This window comes from Emys orbicularis, chromosome 3 (genome assembly GCF_028017835.1).
Source record: "Emys orbicularis isolate rEmyOrb1 chromosome 3, rEmyOrb1.hap1, whole genome shotgun sequence".
NCBI classification, from domain to species: Eukaryota; Metazoa; Chordata; order Testudines; family Emydidae; genus Emys; species Emys orbicularis.
The window spans coordinates 194993626-195011409 of record NC_088685.1 but is presented as its reverse complement, the minus strand read 5'-3'; positions in this window follow the sequence as shown (position 1 = coordinate 195011409).

Sequence of the window (17784 nt, the reverse complement as noted above, 5' to 3'; positions counted from 1 at the left end):
CCTCTCCTCATAAGTCATGTGCTCCAGACCCCTAATCATTTTTGTTGCCCTCCGCTGGACTCTTTCCAATTTTTCCACATCCTTCTTGTAGTGTGGGGCCCAAAACTGGACACAGTACTCCAGCTGAGGCCTCACCAATGTCGAATAGAGGGGAACGATCACGTCCCTCGATCTGCTGGCAATGCCCCTACTTATACAGCCCAGAATGCCGTTAGCCTTCTTGGCAACAAGGGCACACTGTTGACTTATATCCAGCTTCTCGTCCACTGTAACCCCTAGGTCCTTTTCTGTAGAACTGCTTCCTAGCCATTCGGTCCCTAGTCTGTAACAGTGCATGGGATTCTTCCGTCCTAAGTGCAGGACTCTGCACTTGTCCTTGTTGAACCTCATCAGGCTTCTTTTGGCCCAATCCTCTAATTTGTCTAGGTCCCTCTGTATCCTGTCCCTACCCTCCAGCGTATCTACCACTCCTCCCAGTTTAGTGTCATCTGCAAACTTGCTGAGAGTGCAGTCCACGCCATCCTCCAGATCATTAACGAAGATATTGAATGAAACCGGCCCCAGGACCGACCGCTGGGGCACTCCACTTTAAACCGGCTACCAACTAGACATGGAGCCGATGATCACTACCTGTTGAGCCCGACGATCTAGCCAGCTTTCTGTCCACCTTATAGTCCATTCATCCAGCCCATACTACTTTAACTTGCTGGCAAGAATACTATGGGAGACTGTATCAAAAGCTTTGCTAAAGTCAAGGAATAACACATCCACTGCTTTCCCCTCATCCACAGACCCAGTTATCTCCTCATAGAAGGCAATTAGGTTAGTCAGGAATGACTTGCCCTTGGTGAATCCATGCTGACTGTTCCTGATCACTTTCCTCTCCTCTAAGTGCTTCACAATTGATTCCTTGAGGACCTGCTCCATGATTTTTCCAGGGACTGAGGTGAGTCTGACTGGCCTGTAGTTCCCCGGATCCTCCTCCTTCCCTTTTTTAAAGATGGGCACTACATTAGCCTTTTTCCAGTCATCCGGGACCTCCCCCGATGGCCATGACTTTTAAAAGATAATGGCCAATGGCTCTGCAATCACATCTGCCAACTCCTTTAGCACCCTCGGATGCAGCGCATCCGGCCCCATGGACTTGTGCTCGTCCAGTTTTTCTAAATAGTCCCGAACCACTTCTTTCTTCACAGAGGGCTGGTCACCTTCTCCCCATACTGTGTTGCCCAGTGCAGCAGTCTGGGAGCTGACCTTGTTCGTGAAGACAGAGGCAAAAAAAGCATTGAGTACATTCGCTTTTTCCACATCCTCTGTTACTAGGTTGCCTCCCTCATTCAGTAAGGGGCCCACACTTTCCTTGACTTTCTTCTTGTTGCTAACATACCTGAAGAAACCCTTCTTGTTACTCTTAACATCTCTTGCTAGCTGCAACTCCAAGTGTGATTTGGCCTTCCTGATTTCACCCCTGCATGCCTGAGCAATATTTTTATACTCCTCCCTGGTCATTTGTCCAATCTTCCACTTCTTGTAAGCTTCTTTTTTGCGTTTAAGGTCAGCAAGGATTTCACTGTTAAGCCAAGCTGGTCGCCTACCATATTTACTGTTCTTTCTACACATTGGGATGTTTTTTTTCCTGCAACCTCAATAAGGATTCTTTAAAATATAGCCAGCTCTCCTGGACTCCTTTCCCCCTCATGTTATTCTCCCAGGGGATCCTGCCCATCAGTTCCCTGAGGGAGTCAGTCTGCTTTTCTGAAGTCCAGGGTACGTATTCTGCTGCTCTCCTTTCTTCCTTGTGTCCGGATCCTGAACTCTACCATCTCATGGTCACCGCCTCCCAGGTTCCCATCCACTTTTGCTTCCCCTACTAATTCTTCCCGGTTTGTGAGCAGCAGGTCTAGAAGAGTTCTGCCCCTAGTTGGTTCCTCCAGCACTTGTACCAGGAAATTGTCCCCTACACTTTCCAAAAACTTCCTGGATTGTCTGTGCACCGCTGTATTGCTCTCCCAGCAGCTATCAGGGTGATTAAAGTCTCCCATGAGAACCAGGGCCTGCGATCTAGTAACTTCTGCTAGTTGCCAGAAGAAAGCCTTGTCCACCTCATCCCCCTGGTCTGGTGGTCTATAGCAGACTCCCACTACAACATCACCCTTGTTGCTCACACTTCTAAATTTAATCCAGAGACTCTCAGGTTTTTCTGCAGTTTCATACCGGAGCTCTGAGCAGTCATACTCCTCTCTTACATACAATGCAACTCCCCCACCTTTTCTGCCCTGCCTGTCCTTCCTGAACAGTTTATATCCATCCATGACAGTACTCCAGTCATGTGAGTTATCCCACCAAGTCTCTGTTATTCCAATGACATCATAGTTCCTTGACTGTGCCAGGACTTCCAGTTCTCCCTGCTTATTTCCCAGGCTTCTTGCATTTGTGTATAGGCACTTTAGATAACTTGCTGATTGTCCCGTTTTCTCAATCTGAGACAGGAGTCCTCCCCTCTTGCACTCTCCTGCTTGTGCTTCCTCCCGGTATCCCATTTCTCCACTTACCTCAGGGCTTTGGTCTCCTTCCCCTGGTGAACCTAGTTTAAAGCCCTCCTCACTAGGTTAGCCAGCCTGCTTGCGAAGATGTTCTTCCCTCTCTTTGTTAGGTGGAGCCCGTCTCTGCCTAGCACTCCTCCTTCATGGAACACTATCCCATGGTCGAAGAATCCAAAGCCTTCTCTCCGACACCACCTGCGTAGCCATTCGTTGACTTCCACAATTTGACGGAAGTAATGCTCTCAAGTAAAGGAGTAATGGTCTCAAGTTGCAGTGGGGGAGGTTTAGGTTGGATATTAGGAAAAACTTTTTCACTAGGAGGGTGGTGAAGCACTGGAATGGGTTACCTAGGGAGGTGGTGGAATCTCCTTCCTTAGAGGTTTTTAAGGTCAGGCTTGACAAAGCCCTGGCTGGGATGATTTAGTTGGGGATTGGTCCTGCTTTGAGCAGGGGGTTGGACTAGATGATCTCCTGAGGTCCCTTCCAAACCTGATCTTCTATGACTATACTGACTCTAATGATAGTGAGCTGTGCGTCCTAGTGACTGAGCTCACATTGACTGCTGGGCATTGGAACTAAGCCAACTGACTGGGAGGGAGTTTACTTGGCCATAGCATTATCAGCAGTAGTCTTAATGGCTGTGAACTGATCTGGTTCTTGGATCCTCCTCAGAAATTAGGGACATTTTCATAGACTCCAAAAGCCAGGCTTGGGCCCGGGCATCTGTTAGGAATCCGTTGTGATCTTTAGGCAAACCAGGATCAGATTTTCAACCCTTGTGCTGCCGGTATATGTTTCAAGGCTGGCTTTGTGAGGAAAAAGGCAGCTAATGTACCTTTTTAGAATTAAAGCTTTACACTCACAGGTTCCTCCTGAATTAAGGGGCACCATAAATTATGGGTTTCATGAGTCTCAAAGGCTGGTTTGAACAAGGTGCTAAGAACTGACACTTGTTACCTCTGACACTGTGCAGTGTCAAAGCCACAAAACCATCCCCACACTTGGCTCTTATTGGTAGTTTAAGCAGAGGATGCAGCTTTAACAGGGAAAAGCTATTACTTCACTCTTAGATGAGCTCTCTCTGGGTCAGCATTGAACTCTATTGGTTGGATAGCATGGGGGAAGCTTGCACTGCTCATGTCTCTTTTGTACCTATGCCATGGATAAACAGAGGATTTCTTTTTCCAAGCCTTTAGTGAACACATTATTAAAAAAAAAAAAAAGCCACAGAGGAAGGAGTGGGGGGAAAGAATATATGGTAAACTACGAATGTTCAAATTCTGACTTTGGCCTCTAATTTCACCAGTTGGGAGCTGGTCCTTGAACACCCGTTGGGGACCTCTGCAGATCCTGGACTCTGTCATTATCTCCGCCTCCCAGGGCCTCTCAGCTCAACTTGCCACATTTTGTTCTTCTTGATCAATTTGAGACTGACACAAAATGAAAATGCAATGCCACCTGACCCAGACAACTGATAATGGCTGAGAAAATTGTACATTCATGCCTGTAACCATACTTACGAGATGCAAGGAAATGCAACTTAACCTGCCACAATCCCAATTATTTCTCACTCCTGCAATCTTGTAACCTGGCATGGGAGACTGTACTGATAGCTTTAATATTCTTGCACATAACACATAAAGCCTTCTGTGCCCCCAAGTAATCTGTTAGGACGAATCCAGACAGATAATGGACTTCATGCAGGGCCCCTATACAAATGTTCCCAACGACAGCCCCCACCATATACAGAACCCCAAGCAGTGAAGCTCCTGGGAGGTTTCCTAAGGAGAGGGACTCTGCTATGGTGGTGATGGGAATTTGGGCTTTGTTTGCTTTCTCTCTATGGAACTGGACTTTGATTTGCTACAGCTACTGTTGGGCCCTAACCAACTCTGCTTGCCTTACTAATGGCTTGTCTACACTGGGAAAGAAATCATGGAGTTTGTGAGTTTGACTCCAAGTCCCAGACTTCCAGTAGATTCCAGTAGGTAACCCCCAGAATACACTGAGTCTAGCCAGAGAAATATTGCACCATGGGATATCAGCCCAGAAAGAGCATAGAGATGTGACTCACCCCAGGGAAATACATTAAGTCAGCATAAACAAAGTGATGTGGCTGCACAGTTTCAGTATAGTTACACCAGTATAATTCCAGCAGAAAAACGTATATTGGAAATACTTTCCCCTGCAGATAAGCCTGAAGGCTGGCTCTGCTTCTGAGAGTATTTATTCCCCCTCCCCCCATCCTGATGCTGTCCTTGTTGTTAAAGGAAAACTCCCCAAAGGTCAGAGTAGTATTTAAAGGTCTGCTGCACACCAAATAACCCAACCCCGCACTGACAGAGGTGTTTTGGGGCTAGATCTTTAAAAGATCAGAGCTTTGATTTTGCCACCTAAATAAAAGTTGGTGCCTCAATGGGAGCACAGCTGTTTTGGAAACCTGTCTCTTAATGTGTCTGCTTCTTTGTAAGAGTTTCTCTTCTGTTTCGCTTGAAGGATTTACCCCAATTCCTTCCCCCTCCCACTCGCTGATTTTCTGAACCAGCCTCTAAGGATTCGGGGTTAGCTTGTTTCTTAAACTAGCAGAGTTTTGCGGTCAACAGGTTCGGCGCCTGCCGTACTGGGATTTGTCCTCACGATGGCGCCAACTGCCTGCAGACGCCAAGCCAGCGGCGCTGAAAAAGCGGCTGCTGCCCTCCTCCCTCTCCCGGTGAGGCGGTCAAACCTCCCCCGGGGAAGGCATTAGCCATTGTCACGCGCCTCGCTCCATGCGCTCAGCCGAGCTGGGCCTGGCCGAGGCTGGGGAGGCCAGAAGGGGGCTCAGAACGCAGATCAGCTCAGCCACCTCCCCAAGCTAGGACAGCTACAGGGGGGAGAAGTGGGGAGCTAGTGGGGGTGGGGGAGAAAAGGGGTGAAGGGCTGGAGAAGTGTGGGGAGAAAGGAAGGGGGAGGAGAAATGGGGGAGGACAGGAGGAAGGAGACGTGTGCCTGGGGTTGGACAGGATTGACTGGGCACTGGGAATTAGTTGTTAGGATTTGTTACCTACCAGTAGCAGTACACAATAGTGTTTAACCTTCTGTCCAAAGGAATCGAGAGCACAGGGCCCCTTAAGCAGAAATTATGTTAACCCGTTTGTGCCCAGAGCCCATGATCTCCTGGGTCAGTTTGGACTTGGGATGGGGGGTGGAAATACTCTGTCTTCATCTCCTCGCTACCACCCAGTCCCAACCACATTTACATATACATAGCACCTCCCATCCCAAATACAAACCATAAGATCATCTCAATTATTTTCTATTTATTTTAGACCCTACAAAAAAGTTGCAGAGCCGCCTCCTTGGTTTCCACCCTCCTCACCTCCCTTTGTTGGCTGCATGGGCTGAAGTCCCCTGGGTGGCAGACACAGCTTCTCATTCATCATCATAACAACCGTTTAGTGTAAAATTAACAACAACTTAACTACTGCAGCAATAAACATGGCCCTGCATTACCGCAGATTGATGAGGATTACTTAGTTACAATCAGCCGGTGTGCCGACTGGAGAAATAAGGAAGGGTTTGCCAAATTGATGGAGTTCTTGCAAAGTTTAAGGCTTAACCTCCCCATAATTGCACTGCTGATCCTCACCGGTGTGTTTTGTTGCCGTGTGTGTGTGGTTCCCCCCGCCCCCCTAGAAAGTTTTGTTGAGACACATGTTGCTTTGCAAAAAGAACAGGACTAAAAATGATGACTCTGGTTTACCTAAAATCTGCTTGTATGTGTATGTGCAACCCATTCTCTCCATAACCTCAATTCAGTTAGACTTGGAAGCTTCCCCCCCCCCCTCCCCATTTAGTGCTTTGGGAGTTTAAATACGCTATATAACCTCAGAAAGCATTTAGAAATGGGACCCTGAACACACTGAACATCAATTCTGAAACAATACGTACAGAGAAGGAAGGGGAGAGGACAACAGACAAATTGTTCCAGAATCAAACTAATGCAATTGGGTTGGTATATATGCCTCTCATTTCCCATGTAAATTCAGAAATGCTCATCACAACAAACAAAGGACAAGGAGAAAATAGTTAAGCACACCTAGAGCTGCATCCAGACAAAAGAAGAAAGAGACTAAACAAACCCGAGGATTTCTATTTCTCCCTGAGCCAAGTAATCCCTTTGATTACATCTAATACCTGCCAAAACCCAGATGGTATGCCCACCCATCTCACAGTGTGATAATGCCACATTGTGAAATCTACCCATTAATATTAATTGTCAGCTAGGAATCTGTCTGAACTACTAAAGCTTGAGATTGCCTTGAGAAAGCAGGGCATGATTTAGCAGGGATTTCAAGATAATTCTCATTCTTTCATTCGGTATCTCACATATGTAGAATGTTAAATAATAGCCCTAGAATGCCTTTCTAATTTCTGCAGATGTCTGCCTCTCGCAATCCTGGTCTTAAACTGCTGTACGTTTGGGGTCCGCACTGGCTGACCAAAATATTACTTTGAATTGCTGTGGGTTTGCAGGCTACATGTATGCACGGTGTATGCCATAGAGAGAATTCTAACTCACTGCTTGAATTGGATGTGCCCTAGCATGCAATGTCTGACTCTTTCTTTTTATTTCTATCACTTTCCAAATACCCTCTCAATAATTGACTTGGTAATCCTTGAAATGCATTATAGAAACTCCTTTCCACCCCAATTTATTATACACTTCTTCAACTCCGGATTTGAACTTGGGATAGGAAAAAGTGGGAGTACACAAGTGGGACTGCCAGTTCAGGAGACTCTGAGAAATATAGCCATCCCTGTATTGATTCTCTAAAGCAAAACCAAAAACCAAAAAACCACCCACCGAAAAACCATACTAGCTCTTGCTAGCTCATTTTATGCCTTGTTTTCAAAAGAAATCCGGCTAATAGATTGGCCATAGCACTATTAACACAAACTAATTTTATGGCCCCATCCTATGGTAAAGAGGCAAAACTCCCAGGGAAAGGTACTGATCTCAATGACTGCAGTGTAGATTTGCCAAAGGGAGTGAAGTGTATATTTAGGTATACATTTTAGGTGTATATATAGTTAGGTGTATATTTGTTTCATTCAGGATCATCCCCCACGTAAAAGCCCCCGTCTCATTCTTTTACATCGAGCTGGACATGGTTCCCTCTGGAGCCCATGGTTCATGTTTCTGGGTCATTCAGAGCAGTGTTCCCTACTCCTCAGGATTGGACAGGCTGCTCTGAGCTCTTTCCAGCCCAGAAAACTCAGGACGGAGCACAGGATATATTTAGAATATTTGAAACTGCTTGTTACCTATCCAACAGATCAGCTGCTCCTGTGCTGTATATATAGGGCCTGATTCTGCTCTCAGTTATGCTGATGTAAATCCAGAGTAACATCACAGAAGTCAATGGAGTTACATCAATGTAAAACAGGTGTGAGATAAGAATAGGGCTCAAGGAACCTGCTTCTGCTGCCATTGAAGCCAACGGCAAGAGACCCATTGACTTCAGTGAGAACAAGACAGACTTATACTTAGGATTTCTGACTTGCGGTGTTTTGTGTGCATGTGTATTTTTGGCAATTGAAGGTTTAATCAAAAGGCTGCTTTTTTTGGCTGTTATTTTTGGGTCCAACTTCCCAGGGGCCAGCCGGATGACATTTCATGCTGCTTCTAATCAAATGTGTACCAGGAAGCAGTGTGAGTTGGAGTGGCATGAAGCTCAGCACTGAGAACAGAACTAGACAGATGTGTGTTTGGGATTTTGAGGCATAAACAAATGTTTCCTAATCTGGACTGCAACTTGGTCAGGCGTGTACTGACAAGTGAATGTCGATATAAATTGAAAACCAGAGGGCCCGACTGCAGCATAACCTGTAAATCCACATCTAGACAAACACACAGTGGTATGCAAAGCTACTGTCCCTGGGAAAAAAGCTACTGCAGAAGTCAGCTCACAGAATCAAATCTTTTGAATATCACTCACCTATATTAAAAGTTATTAAGCTGTCATTTGTGCTAATTACCTCCCACACTGTTGTTTAAATCAAATCTACTTTTTTGGGACTTTGCTGGCTTACAGTAGTTATGGGACACAGCCTTTTCTCTCTTGAGAGGAACCGTTCTCCCAAATCCCTTGTGCAGAGGACTCCACAGTGTTTGGGTCTACTCCTGCCTTCACAGAATGGGAAGCTGCACTTGCAGCCCCCACTTCCCCCTTCACTGAATCCCCATGGAGAGTCACCTGTGGAAACTGCCTGAAGGGAGTGGGGTGGCATTGCCTCTTATAACTGCCCGAGGAATCTGCAGGAAACTGAATACAGCTTAGAGATAACTTTCCTGCAGAGCACATTCTGCACTGTGAAATTAACCCCTACAGGGGCTTCTGGGGCAGTCACAGGCTGAGAGTCCAAACAGCATAGCTCCAAAAGCTGCATAGCTGGTGGGGCAGCAGGATAGCCCTATGTCTCCGGCAGATTCTCCATATCTGCACAGAACTTGAGGCATCCACAGGCCTTGGGGGCTGAACTCCGTACCACTTCCATTGGAATAGGTGAAAGAAGCATCACCGTTTTCTCCCCCAAGAGCCTGTATCATGGGTTTTCCCAGGGTGGAAGGATATAAGTAGGGGAATGAGACAATCTGGGCCTAGGATACCATTTTTATCTTTCGTCGTCTTCTTCGGCTATCCCTCGATGTGAGGATGATGTCTGCCAAGGGGGTTCTTTGGTGGGCTTTTAAGTGGCTCAGGAGCCCAATTCGTGCCCTGCAGATTTTCCCACAGAAGTGACATGTGTAATCTTGGAGGAGACATAGTAGTTGGCTGGACGGTTGTGTGCCCTTTCCTTCCTCCTTTGTCGCTTCTCTGTCTCATGAGCATGTCTGTTCTCCTCAAAGTGAGCTGTGGCTTGGTGTGTGGTGTGGTGTATGGCAGTGGTTCTCAAACTTGGGCTGCCGCTTGTTCAGGGAAAGCCCCTGGTGGGCGGGGACGGTTTGTTTACCTGCCGCATCCGCAGGTTCAGCCGATCGCAGCTCCCACTGGCCACGGTTCGCCGCTCCAGGCCAATGGGGGCTGCAGGAAGCAGTGCTGGCCGAGGGACATGGTTGCCCTTTCTGCAGCCCCCATTGGCCTGGAGCAGTGAACCGTGGCCAGTGGGAGCTGCAATCGGCCGAACTTGCGGACGCGGCAGGTAAACAAACCGGCCCGGCCTGCCAGGGGCTTTCCCTGAACAAGCGGTGGCCCAAGTTTGAGAACCACTGGTGTATGGTGTATGATGTGGTGCACCAAGTCCTCCCAGTGTGTTTGGTTGATGCCTTCCTTTTTAAGGTGTACTTTCAATATGTCTTTGAAATACTTCCACTGCCCTCCACGAGCCCTTCTTCCCTGCCTTAACTGAGAGAAGAGTGCTTGCTTTGGGAGGCGAGTGTCAGGCATACCTACATGGTGGCCAGCCCAGTGGAGCTGGTGTTTCATGACCTGCACTTCTATACTGCTGATGTTGGCTGCAGAGTGTGTCAGTCTTCCCAGATGATCCTGTGAATCCTCCTGAGGCAGCGCTGCTGGAACCACTCCAGATGCTTAAGATGTCATCTCTAGGTTATCCGGGTCTCACACCCATAGAGAAGGGTGGAGATGACAACTGCCTTGTAAACCAAGATCTTGTTGCCTGTTTGCAGATCCCTATCATTGAAGACTCATTTGAGTAGTCTTCCAAAGGATGTGCTGGCAGAACGGATCCTGTATTCAATTTCGGTGTCAATGCTGGCTGTTTGGGAGAGGTGGCTGCCAAGATATGGAAAATGGTCCACATTTTCCAGGGGTTCTCCACTGATGGTGATTTGTGGAGTACGAAGAGTAGTTTGTGCAGATGAGGGCTGGTAGAGTACCTTGGTTTTCCCAATGTTGAGAGAGAGAGAGACCCAGGCTGTGATAGTCATGTGCAAAAAGATTTAGAGTACTTCGCAGGTCGGCCTCTGTGTATGCGAGAATGATGCAGTCATCTGCATACTGAAGGTCAGTGATGCCAATTCTCATTATCTTAGATTTTGTTTGGAGACGTCAGAGATTGAAGAGTTGACCATCCATATGATACTCAATCCCGATTCCATCAGGAAGGTGGTCAGGGATGAGAATCAGGACCACAGCAAGGTAAATGGAGAAGAGTGTTGGAACAATGACACAGCCCTGCTTGACACCAGTGTGAATGATGAATGGTTCGGTCTCTGAGCCGTTGCACAGAATGGTGGCAATCATCCCATCATGGAGTAGTCTTGTGATGGAAATGAATTTCACCATTTTTGTATGGCCCAAGTGATAGCGACCAAAAGTCATTATTTTCTGATAGTTGTGCAGTGGCTGATGTGAAATGTGTTTGGTTGTCTCAGTCCTGTTCCTAGAGGACAGATTTCCCCATCACAAAAATGGAACTGCTTGACACTCCTATTGATGGTATTAGCAGAGACCCTAACAGTGAGTGACCTACTGGACCCTGGGAGCATGGTTGGTGGATATAACCCATCGCCGGACACCTGGGCCATGGTGGCCCTGCCCCTTCCCCTTGGCCCCCACCATCTGCTGCTGCCTGCCTGCCGCTGCTAGCCACGTCCCTCCTCCTTGGGGGTGGGGGAGTGAGGAGGGAATGTGGTGAGCCAGTGGTGGACAGGAGGGTCATGCGGGGGAGTGAGGTGGCTCTGTGTCAGGGCCGGCTCCAGGGTTTTTGCCGCCCCAAGCGGCGCAAAAAAAAAAAAAATGCTGCGATTGTGATCTGCGGCGGCAATTCGGCGGGAGGTCCTTCGCTCCGAGCGGGAGTGAGGGACCGTCCGCCGAAAAGCCGCCGAATAGTTGGACCTGCCGCCCTCTCCGGAGTGGCCGCCCCAAGCACCTGCTTGGCAAGCTGGTGCCTGGAGCCGGCCCTGCTCTGTGTGCTGGGGCTGGCTGGGCACGGAGGGGAGGCTGGCCGGGCGTGGCTGGCTCGGGGGGGCTGGCGGCTCAACTCGGCACTCGTGGGGCCGGAGCCTATCCCATCCGGAGGGCAGCTCAGCCTGGGGCTTGGCGTGGCTGGTGGCTTGGCCTGGCAGCTTGGGGGGGTTGTCGGTTCGGCCCGGTGTAGGCAGCTTGGGAGGGCAGCAGATTGATCCGGCATGGCTGGGACTCGACTGGCACTTGGGGGTGCAGGGGGCGGCCCACCGTGGCTTAGGTGGACAGGCTGCAGGGCTCCTCCAGTCGTGGGGGGGCCCCTTGGGGCTCCTCCTGTTACGGGGAAGGTTCGGGGCTCTGGCATGCAGGGGGAGGGGGTTGGGCGGAAGGGGCGTGGCCAGCGGGCTAGCCTTCCCAAAGCATGGGTTCACCCGCCGCTCATGCCCTGGAGGACCCTTTTTAGCCCCCAAGTGGGCCCTCTGGGACAGAATGGAGGCATGTTGGTGGGACAGAGTGGGGAAGCTTGTATTGCTGCTGCCCATGTTACACCTGTTTCGAGAATAAACAGAGGACATCAGGCTATGCAGCTATATATATTTGTCAGTCTGGCACCTGAGAAATAAATAAACTTAAAATGTATTGTATGACTCCTGTTACCATAGTATCAGAGCACCTCAGAATTTTTAATGGATTTATCCTCACAACACCCTTGTGAGGTGGGAAGGGACAATTAGTCCCATTTTACAGACAGGGAACACTAGCACAGAAAGACTAAGTGACTTGCCCAATGTTACACAGGAAGTTTGTGGCAGAGCAGGGAATTTACTCTGAGTATCCAGCATCCCAGGCTAGCACTGAGAACACTGGACCATCCTTCCCCTCCTCGTAGATAAAACAAAACAAAAACCCTGCTTTTGATTCATAAAAGCCAAAGAGTAACTCAAATTTCCTGAAGTTAATTTTTTACATTAAAAATATGGCCTTAAAAATAGCCAGAATAAATGCATTTGAAAATTTGTCTTAAAAGATACTCTCCTGGACTAATACTTGCATTCCAAGTCTCTTCCTGGGGCATGATTAGAGTTTATTAATAAATCTTTGAAAGATGGGGTCAGATACTGAGTTGGTGAAAACTGGTGTACAGTGGAGCGATGCTGATTTACACCGGATGAGAGTTGGATTTTAAAACAGAAACAATATCAGTGCAAACAAACCTTAGTTACTTGTGTCATGTGCATCCTCCTCCTCTTATCTGTATTAAAAAATCTCCCAGAATTCTGAAATAAACATTAAAGTCTTAAGAAGACGTTTCTGTTTCTAAGCCTTCAAAAATCTAGTTAACCTGACACAGTTCAGTTTCCCAAACTGCATGTGTGACATGACTGTAGTTAGTTGTAAAGCTTGGTATGATATAGTAAATATTGTATTCTGTGCCCTTTGTTGAAGTGAGCTTTTTTCCTATTCAGTTTTTATTTCATGCTCAAGCAAACAAAAACCTCTGTTTTGCAGATGTTTTTCACGTGTTCTTCATGAAAAATATGACGCGATGACCACTAAGGTCAAAACTGCAAACATAAATAGCTCCAATTTAACATTAGTAGTTAGTGAGCAAAATACCCCCAAGGTAAGAAAGCTGATAAAAAGATAGTAGCGGTGTATTAAAGATGCATTATTTGGGGTTCTATGGTTATAATTTAGGCCTCACAACGAGGTCAGACTGATTTAATTCTCTTTCCAAAGGTCAATCCAAGGCCTGGCTGTACTAACCTCTGTGCTCTCCATCTGTCTGCACTTGAAGCCAGACACTTTCAATAGGTGATTGTGTGTTCATGACTGGCTACAAACAAATTGAAATACTCTCCAGGTCTAGGCCTTCTTAAGTGTTTACTTACAGTCATGGCCGTCTCTGGAGTAATTGTTACCTACAGATCCCCACTGTCTAAACTGGTGCCTGGAAATGCTGGTAAAAGCAGGGGTTTCTTAATGTTACAATTGCTGATGAGTATTCAACTTTGTAAACTCACCATTATAAAGTCGTATGTAGAATTTATTCTATGACCTTTGAAATGGTTTTTTTTTTCACCCAGACAAGAAGTAGAATTTAGTTAAATGAAAGAAAAACCTCTAAAGCACCCACTTTCTCCAAAATGAGGGAAAATGACAAAACTGAGATTTATAGACTTCTTTATTTGATGGTCCAGGTCTTTTAAAAATCTCTTTTGATAAGCAGAGGATTCTTTCAAAATAATTGTTAGAGCAAAATAAATATCTGATGGGCATTCTCTCACTCCTTTTGCCACATGCGAAACATTTCTGAATCTTCCTTTCAGTTTAAGTAGGAATCTGGTTTATTCAGCTGAATGTAACAACTTAGGAAATGCAGCCAGTGAATGCTTAGAACTTTCAAGAAAAAATTATCTTATTGGTAAGGTGACACTCAGTGAATAACATTTGCTTTCATGGAGAGAAATGCGTATATGTTCAGTGGAAGATACAACTGAATTTCAGAAAGAGAGGGAACCCCTGTTTGTGTTCATGTGATTTGAACTAGACACATGGTATGAATTAACTGATCCTTAGTTTCAGATGCAAGTTATTATAAAAGGTATAAAATGGTGTCAATAATTGAAAGTATGTTGCTAAAGAAGAAACCAATGCTTTCTCCCATGAGGTACTGAAATATACCTCAGAGGAAGTATTTGTAAACATGACTTTTCAGTAATAATGTTATATCACATACAAAAGTATATTTAAAAAAAAAAAGGGGGGGGGGGTTTGTGGTCTGTGTGTGTGTGTGGGGGGGAGGGGGTTGTTTTAAACCAATGAAATCCAAGCCAGGAAATTCTGAGTTTAGACTGAAAGTCTATGTACTATAACTCATCCTATGTAGGCTTGACACTACCACACTCTCAAATGAACTCACACAGGAAAATGATAAAAGACAAAAACACCCTATCACCTGTGGGTGAACACTTTTCACAAAGCGATCACTCTTTGTCTGACCTGACCATCCTCATCCTCAAAGGAAACTGGCACAACATTTTCAAAAGACAAGCCTAGGAGCTTAAATTCATAACTTTGCTAGGCACTAAAAATCATGGCCTGAATAGAGACTCTGGATTTATGGTTTATACAACAATATGTAACCCACTAACAGCCCTCCCATACCCCCTCATTTCTCCCCTATGAATGGAGAGGTCCTTTGAAATATGTGTTAACTACTTTTGCTAAACAACCTGTTCCACCCTGTATTTAGCTATGACACTGTATGCCAGACCTGAAAAAGAGCTCTGTGGCCATGGGTACAGTACCACTTATGTCGGCAAAACTTATATTGGTCAGGGGTGTGAAAAAAACATCTCCCTGAGCGACACAAGGTTCGCCGGCATAAGTGGTGCTACCGCCGCTTGTCGGGGTGGTTTTATGATGTCAATGGGAGCGCTCTCTCCCACCGGCACGGAGCGGGTACACAAGCGATCTGACAAGGGTGCAGCTGCATTGGTACAGCTGTGCCGCTGTAAGTTCGCTAGTGTACACATAGTCTGTGTAAGATCAGAAGCTCGTCTGTCTCACCAACAAAGGTTGGTCCAATAAAAGATATTACCTCACCCACCTTGTCACCTGAATAGTTAAGGCACAAAGTAGAGAATCGCACAAGCAACAGTATGGAAACAGAGTAGAATAATTTAAGGAGTTTCACATTTAACTTTGTTTTTTTTCCTGGCTTTTGTCTGTTTAAGCCAGACTCCGGAGGACCCAATTCTTATCTCAAATGATATAGACTTTTTTTCTCATTTATCTTGTGCAATCAGCTATTGTCCATGTGTGTGATGTGTGCTCACAAATCTGAGATAGTATTTGGCTGTTGGTGCTGTTTCAATGGCACATTTTTTAAAGTTTGTTTAACAAAATACTCTCCAGGCATTGAGAAGTTTGATATCACACATTCTTCACTCACTCTGTCTTGCACGTAATCTTACTGCAACCCATATTGTAAAAAGTGCAAGTGCCCACACCACTCTTGCACAAGCTTGCACAAGCATAGTGTTTTTCTCAAAATACCTGACGCACATGCTCCTAGGATTATGTGTGTGCCCTGATCCATGGGCATGCTCTCGGGATAGTGGGAGTGCATTTTCAAAATATGGGCCTGTCTATTGCAACCCTTCAATTTTCAGATAAGACTACTTGTTGCTTTGTCCTTCAAGATCTCTCCCACCCCCCATTTACCTTCTAAAAGACTGCCTGAGGCCAGCTTGTCTTTCCATTAAAAGGGGTCCAAGACACTTTTTCCTCTGGAAGCCATTGTTTCTTCCTCTGGATCAGTCAGAAGGAATCACTGGAATCACAAGGTGTTCTTATCCCTGTGAGATAAACATGTTATCTCTGCAGGAGTCCTGGCTTCTGGTGGCTAAGGAAGCTGGGTCATGAACTCAGTTTCCCTGCATGGAACATACTGGTTAGAGCAATTATCTGTTATAGTTACAGAATTTTTAAAGCACATACTACAGAGACTCTTCCTTCCATAATTTTGTGTGTGCAAGTTTTTGTAAATGGTGCCAGATGGACAGTCCTGGAGAATAATGTCCTCTCTTTATCCATACCACAGCTGCAGCAAAGGCAGCAACAAATCATGTATGTCCACGGTGCCTCCAACCTGTCTTGGAGGGATCAGCTGTGAGGTGAGAGTTGCCTCCTCCCTGAGATTGCCATCAAGGCTACCAGCTGGGATAGTGGGCTTGGTGATGTGGGCTCATCTCTGCTGTGGATTGGACTGACATCCCCATGCCATGTTGCATAGAACACCCAATAGTCATCACATCAGATGCCCACAGCATTTAGTTGCTATTTGGGCAAAGAAATTTCAGGTCCAAACTGAATTTCTTTAAGGTTTACATATACTAGATTTGGGGTTTGGGTTTGGCTAATAACAGGGATGGGGCCTGCTCTTAAGTTCAGATCTGAACTTCCCAAAGTTTGGGGTTTTTCAAACCCCAGGCTTTTGTTTGGTCTCACCTTTAATTTGACCTGCTGACATATAGGTCAAAGGCTATATACCCCATTAATAGTCCCCATAACTAGTCCTTCTTTGGCTTGATCCAAAGCCCACTGAAGTCAATGGAAAGACTCGTGTTTTCTTCAGATCATACCTTTTGGATGGTACTTTGGCTCATACCTTAGTGACCTTTTAAATCACAGGTTTTCCTTTAAAATGGTACCAGCTCTTTTTGTAGCAATTGTGGTCTATTGCTTGAATCCATACATAAAAGACTTTAAAAAAGTGTTTCTAATTCAAGCATTGGCATCTTTAGTGGACCCCTCTGAACCATCACTCTCTCCTGTCAGAACAGGAGTGTTCAGAATGCACATATAAGGAGATGTTATGCTCCATCATCAGGTCAATACTGTAGCCATGCATGCACACCAAAATATCCATCATGTATGCTTCCCTGCCCATCTTGTAACATCAACTACCAGGCTTGGGCGTGCACTCACAGTGGTTCTCAGACTTACTCATGCTGTGGACCACTTGATAAGGTAAAGAGCCTCTTATACACATCTTCCATCCCAATGCCTTCTCTGTCCCAATAATAGTACTTGCTTATATGAAAAAGTAATATTAGGACATGCTGGAAACTATCTTCACTTTAATGTGATGTGTTCAACTGCCTGGTTCAGAATTTCTTCTCTGGAAATCTACATATCTTGGCCTGAGTCACAGCCACCTGGAAGTATCATTGCTTCAAGGCTGACGAATGCTTTATCACTGAGACAGAAGCAGCTGCACAGACTACCCAGAAGTGTTCCATGGTCCACCAGTGGCTCACAGACCCCAGTTTGAGAACCAGCTGGGAGGGGATGTGCACCTACATGGCTTTAGTCCTGACATGATACACTGTGCATGGAATTTTTGTGTATCTGCAGCAGCCCTGTGTGACTTAAATCAAGCAATCAGCTGTTTTAATTGTCCCCCGCCACAAACACATGATCACTGAAATCATTAGTTTCCATTGTGGACCAATGGCCTGAAAAAATTCAGTTGGGGGGCGGGAGGGGAAGAGCACCATTTATAAGTTATACGAGCACAAAGAAAAAATTATCTAAAGACAGTAAACTTCCATTCGGTTTTACATTCCTATAATTTTAAAAAGAACATAGTGATCACCCTCCCCCTCCCGCAAAAAAAAAAAAAAAAAAACAACTAACTACAACTACCCTCTTAATAGCCTTGTGTTACTTAAGTTAGAGGTTTTAGAATGGAAATACTGACAAACTCTTATTGCAATAATACTAGTAAGCTCTGGTATGATAATCATAGAACTGGGAGG